This window comes from Echinops telfairi, unplaced genomic scaffold (assembly GCF_000313985.2).
Source record: "Echinops telfairi isolate 266 unplaced genomic scaffold, ASM31398v2 ScPeMD7_15;HRSCAF=58, whole genome shotgun sequence".
Classification (NCBI taxonomy): Eukaryota; Metazoa; Chordata; class Mammalia; order Afrosoricida; family Tenrecidae; genus Echinops; species Echinops telfairi.
Genome location: NW_022103912.1, coordinates 10,045,979 through 10,053,052, shown reverse-complemented (window position 1 = coordinate 10,053,052; position 7,074 = coordinate 10,045,979).

The window sequence follows — 7,074 nt, the reverse complement described above, 5'->3', positions numbered from 1 at the left end:
TCATTGTATATTAAGAACACATTGCATCCTAGTCCAAATCAGATCCATAAGTCAGATATTAGGCCATAAGTCCCATACTAGTCCATAAAGTCCTCACAGCACCTGCAATGATGCCAATGCAGAAGATTACAGGTCAGTGAGGGAAAAGTCTTGTAGATCCCGTGTTGGCGGAAGCATTTAGCACGCCATGGATCTCCATGTGGCTCCTCCTGCTCTTGTGCGCACGCTTCCTCAACAGCAGGAAAGTGAAACAGAGAGAGCAAAGAAATTCTCAGAACCTTCATGAGAAGGCCATGCCCACAAGGAGGCATCACCTGATTGACAGGCCAAACTCTACCCCTTCACCCTTCATATCCTCCATTGACATGAGATTACGTAACTATCACAGCTACCAATAAAATTAGTAGTACTTTTTTTTAAAGTTAAATTTGTAAGAACATACAACGCATAGAGTTCATGCAAGAAAATGCTGGAAATCTTTACAGGGATTTGAATGCTACCCATACAGCTCGTGAAGGTGACTGTGATGAAGAATGACTTGCCAGTAGGCTCTGATGGCGTAGTGGTTACTCACTGGGCTGCTAACCTCAAGGTCATCAGTTCGAAACTATCAGCCACTCCACTGGAGAAAGACTAGACTTTCTACTCCTGTAAAGAGTTACAGTCTTGGAAACTCACAGAGGCAGCTCTTCCTTGTCCTAAAAATCAGCAGGGACCTGATTGATGATGCTGAGTTTGGAGTTTTTTGGAGCGTTTGGCTCAATCCATTCAAGTGAAGGCAAATTTACATGACAATACTAGGCAAACAAGTCAACCAGGGACGTACATAATAATCTTTCCTTCAGTGAATGGTATTGCTGCTGCACATAATCCTTTGTACCACCCAGGGACTCCTAGAACATACTTTATAACTATTAGTTGTTACTGCTATTGTTGTTTAATACGAAAGTAGGTCAAAAATATTGTGATACAATCATAGAAACTTTTATTAAGCAACAATAGCAAAATATGAAGCTTTCATTGGTTGACATATCCTCCATCTAGATCTGGATTTCTGAAGGTGATGTTTCCATCACAACCAAACAGCAGCGGGGCCTCAAATTGTTTTCCTTTTAAACTTTTTTTTTTTTTTTGGCATTTGGAAAATAAAAGAAGTCTGAAAGGAAAAATCAGGGTGTAGAGTAGATGAGGTTAAGAATTCTCAAGAAAATGATTGTAGGGTTGCCCTTGCTACTCTAGACGGATGATGGAGTATATTGTTGTAATGGGGGAATTCTTCAGTGCAATGCTATGTTATGGACCTTTTCCTTAACATTACAATTTTTAATTTTCTTAAAACTCTTCCATAGTAAGCTTTCGTAATCATCCTTGCCCTTTGAAAATATTCTGTCAAGATTGTCCCTTGGGCAGCCAAAACACAGTCACCATGACCTGCTGAGCTGACTTCTCAACCTTGTATTTAAATGGCTAAGCAGATCTTAGAAGCCTGTGTGTTGATTGGACACTTTTTTGAAGGTACCCTAACATGTCTGCTACCATCTGCTGATCACAGAAACATGTCTAGACATGCTTTGTTTGGAATGAACTCTGCACGTTTGAACTAGAACCCTACTTGCAGTACTTTTTGACTTACCCTCATTAGTGCTCTTGTAAATAATGCAAATATGTAAATCGTATAGATAATGCCCAAAATTTGTTATAAATTATGAATGAGCTAATGTAAAATATTTCTGGCGCATAAACTCCAAAATGTAAACCTATTGTTGTTCACTAATAGCAACCTTATAGGATAGGGTTTCCCGGGCTGTCAATCTATAGAAACAGACTATTTTTCCCTGTGGTGAAGTTGACATGCTAGAACTGTGGTCCCTCCTAGGCAGTGCTAAATAGGGTCTGGTTACTACTTACTATCAGTCACCAATCCATCCATCCGTCCATCTCTCAATCCACCCATCTAGCCTTCTGGATCGCCTGTGTACTGAAGAGAGTCATATCTTCAATGTGACTTTGTTATATTCTTGAAACAGGCAGAACAATTATAAGAAGACAGGCTTTATATGTGTACAGCACAGTAAAATTCATAACGAGCTTTCTCATATATTCTTTTATTCGATGCCCTCTGATGCACTTCTGAGCGGTTATCAATCTCTATGCATATAGATGGTGAAAATAAATATCAGAGAATGAATATCACTTCATGGTGTATGCTATTAGTCAAGGGACTGACACATTTTTTTTCTGCAAGGGGCCAGATATTAAATAATTTAGCTTTCTTAGCTATGTGGCTCTGTTGAAGTGACTCGGCTCTGCTACAGACAATTCATCCACACACATATATTAAAAATGTGACTCATGCCAAATAAAATTGTATTTATAAAAATGGGCTGTGAGGAAGATTGAGTTTTCATTTCTGTGACTTTTGAAGTCAGCAATGAGAAATCCGTTAGTTCCTCAACCCCAGATTTCTGACTACAACCTCAGGCATTTCATGATATACTGCCTCACCATTTTAGCACAGTTGCTGGACACCACAGTCCGCCTCAGCAATTTCTCCCAACCCTGGGATTACCCTGTCCCTGTTTTGACATCTTGCCCCTGGGTCATATATAAATATATTATTGATTGAACACTCATCAAAAATCTAAATGGACATCTCCTCTTAATCTTGTGGTTTTGGTCTAAAAACTAGTAGTGGGACCACCTGTCGCTCCCAACAACCATATTGATTCAGTTCCTATGTCATCCTATACCGTCGTTTAAATTCTTGCATTCCTGTAAAGTGTGTATCTAAGGATTGGGAGTGAGGGCTCACACAAGAAACTGATTTGCTTTTAAAAATCCACCCCTTTCTTTGAAAATAAAAATTGGAAATGTTCTTTAGAAAATAACCTATGTTTTCTGCTTTTAATACGGATCCCTCTCAGACTCACGGTGATTCCCCAAAGGGTGCCAGCAATGCTTCCAAAGTCATATCGAAAATTCTTCTGTGAACCCAGAGCATAATTCGCTGCTAAGACTTAGATGTATGCAGAGCAGCTTCTGAATCTCCCCTTCATGTTTCTTGGGCTTTCCACTTCCTTCTTCTTTTTGATATGGAGATCCTTTGCCTTGGTAGGAAAGGGAAACTGGCCATCTAGGAGCTGGATGGTTCTGCTTTCTTCCAAGCAGGTCATCAAACTGGTAGTGTTAGGTTGGGTTCTCGAGAGAAGCAAAACTAGTGACACTTGTATGTGTTTATGTATAGAGAGCGATTTATATCAATAAATGACTTACGCGCTTATAGAAGTCGCTAGGTCCAGTCCAGTTCAAGGCAGGCTTCTCCTGACTCATGGTGGCTGATGAACAGGAAGCAAGATGATGAAGCAAAAGTGGCGGGAGGCACAGGCTGGTGGATGCAGAGGAAAATGAATCCAACGTGGGCTGAATGAATCTACCATTGGTAGTCCACTGACAGCAACTCCTGCGATCATCAGTCAATGATGCAAGAGGAGGTCAAGGAGCCAGACACAAGATCCAGCTCCAGCAAAAGGTGCCACACCAAGACTCTGCTCAATCTGTATTGTCTTCAAAAGGACACATCCCCAAAGAGGTGTCAGTAGGCTGCTAGCTGACTGGATACATGGGGTTCTGCCTCTGTTCAGACCCAGGAGTTTCTAGTTGGCATAATCCCTAACCTTCATACCGGCTTAGTCATGGCTGATGCTGCAAAATAAGAACAGACCCGAATGAGTAAAATGTGGGCAGGCTGGAATGATCATTGGAACGCCAGACTCAGCAAAAGCATGTGGGCGTCTAGACCAGGTCTACGGAGTACAGTACCTGTTCAAGGCACTGTAGTCAGCCGTCCGATTTGAGCCAGGTACCACAAGTTCCTCCCCTGCCAGTCAAGAGATTTGGTGGTTGTGCAACACAAACACTACTCCTGTTTTATAAAAGAGAGTGTAAGGTACTCACAGGGTGTTGATTAAACTTTCTCCCCCTCGTTCCCTCTGTAATACACCTACATTTTACAAATTTGGATTTGCTGGTTTCACTGCCTCTGTCATGACTGAACCAGGAAGAACCAATTTGAAGCCCTATTTCTAACCACTGCTAGGGGGGTGTAATTCACTTCGATCCATAAGCAAATCCTGCCCAGTTCTCATTTGGTTTTAATGTACTACTCATTTTAGAGCTTATCATGTTTGGTAAAAGTTATAACTTCCTGTGGACTTCTTTTTTTTTTTTTTCCCCTGTGGACTTCTTTAACACTTTTCACAGTGAGGTTTTTCTCTACCCCTTATTCGTCCTTCCTTCCACACATGCCCATGCTTATCATTCTTAATTAACTATCAAAGCAAAATCAGTTTACAAATAGAAAAGTATAAAACCAATAAAATTCCAATATATGACCTGGATTTAATATGGCACATGATGGTGGTTTGCTAGGTTTACAACTTGGAGGTGGCTGTTTGCTCCTTGCCTGACATCCATCATTGCATTCTGACACCTAGCATGTGTATGATAGTTAGGCCCTCTCTATGAGCTGATTTGTTTCCCCATGGGAGCATCCTCAACCCCCTTTATTGATTCCATTTGCTGAAACTGAGTTTCCTCCCAGCTCTAATTCGATTTGCCACGAGGCAGTCTTTTGAGACTGGTTTTATTTTCCTTTCACATTCTTATTTTCCTCCCTCAATGATCTTCTGCTGTGTTTCAGGACCACCTCTACCACCCTAATCAATTGGTACATAGCGGGCAAGCCCTCAAAGGCCTTCACATCCTCTGGCGCTTTAAGACACTCTATCTCGCATGTCCAGCAGGGCAGGTCTCCGGCCCTTCTTGCAATCTCCTCAGGACAATGACAGGACTCGTGTGCTGTCCAGCCTCGTCCAGTTCTGAACTTAACTGGAGTCTGGTTTTCAGTGTATCTAAAATCCCTGCAAGAGCGCTGATAGGCAATTTCCTGTTTGACAGTCACGTTTCAGAAGGCTTTGCAGACACTTGCTCTGTTATAACACTAGGGGAAGCAGGCTCCTGTTGCTCCTCACTCTCTTCTAGGCCTCCGCCTTTGAAAGGCTAGTGGGCAGGCTGGATTTGTACAAAGGCATTCAATCAGGTCTGCCTTTAAGAAGAACACTGCCTATCATTTCCTCTGTTCCCAAGTACTTTGCTCTGTTGCTCCAGCTCTATTCCCCCTCCAACTCCCCATCCTGCTTACCTCTCTTCCTATTGGCTTTCCATCTGCATGCTCATGGTTTCAAATTCCCCTCAATGAAAGCTATGTATTCTTTCCAGAAGTGGTTATTTGGGAACTAGCTGACTTGGTGGTGCTTTCAAATAAATTGGCGTGTAGGCTAAGGACTGTTTCTATTATTGGTCTGCTTTGGTCTGAAATAGGATTTCTTTCTCTTCGGCATTTACCCCCTGGATGCCACTCGCCTGATGGCACACTGCTGGGCTCATTACAATAGTCTTCCACCTGGAGCGAGCGTGGAAAAGGCCATTTTCAAAAAGAAAATCAGTCATGATCCTGAAACTGGTTTTTCCTATTTGGGGACCTATGGGGAGATCCATGTCAGTTGTCCAGTGCAAACTGATATTCCGTTTCAAGTCTGTCCCGCTGCTACACCAACAGTGGGGAAGGTCAAGCCCAAAGAGAATAGAACTATGGACTTGTTGACTGATGAAGTTTGAATCATCTTGTTCAGCTCACATTCTTTAGTTTAACTTGTCTTATAAAGCCAAATAATCAATTTCACCTTTAGCTCCCAAGTCTAAAAAAGTCTATGTCACAGATTAAGGACAAATAGATGTTTAAGGAATAAGGGTGCCATACCTCTTTGTCCCATTTCTCACAATAGGTCAACATATTACAGAGTCCAAGATTTCATTTTCCAAGTTCTGAAAGAGCTGAGATACATGTCATATAATTAGTGATGGAATTTGAAGAAACATGATGGTTGAATAGCTTCTGAGTCTCTTCCTGACAGACTGAGGCAAGTATTGCATTGGTATTCAAAAGAGTACTTTTATCAGAAGTTCTTCCTGAATCACAAGAAATTTAACTGGCTGCACTAAAATGCTTCACTTTAGTGGTAAATTCAATATGTTTACTGATTATGTTATTTATAAAATGAATTTTGCTTGTAAATATTCAAATCCCTATAGTTGATTATAATCCCAGAAAAATAAATAAAGGGAAGTTGGAATCTGGAGTCATTAGTTTGAAGAATTATCTCCAACACAATAGATTTTCCTCATGAAAAGTCGCGTAGAATCTCCATGGCAACCTCATGTAATTATGCATCAGATTTCAGTAGAGTAACAAAACTGAGCCCAGAAGAAATGGTAAAGAACGGTGACAGAGGGTGAGACCGATGTGGGGGTGGACGGCACAAGGAAGATTGAGGGCAGACAGCTCCAAAATGTGAAAAGTGCACAAAGCGGGGGAAAGATTGCTTGCTTTGTGCTTTGAATCGTACTGATTAAGTCAGTGCATTAGCTGAAAATTGGAGACTAGACGCCACAACAGATAATACCAAGGTGCCTGGTGGTACCATCTTTGTTAAGGAAATGTAGCATTTCTACTTCAAACATATTTTCTGAGTTTATAACTCCTATACAAAAGCTCTACAGACAATTCGTTCACATATACGATTGAAACAGAGGGACACTTTATAATTTAAACAAAATTTAAACCTTGCTTCTTGAGTTCTAATTTATAAAAAGAAAGAAAGAAAAGCAAAAGTACTTCAAGTATGCAAATAACATCAAGTTTGGTTACTACTAGACATAACCATGAGGCTTTGCTTCCTATAAGTACTCTGCAATTTAAATGAATATTTCTTGCAAATGTTAGTGCACAAAACTGACTCCTATTTGAGTGTTTTCCCCACCAGGGTCTCCCAGTTTACTGTTATTGACCAAGTCCTCTGATGAAATTTTGCAATGGGAATATCTGCTTATAAAGACCTCTTTAATGTGTTAAAAAGTAAATATAATACCTTGAGAACTCAAATGTGTGTGACACAAGCCAAACTATTTTTTAAATCCCCTCCTATGCCTGTGAAAGTTGTCCAGTGAATAATGATG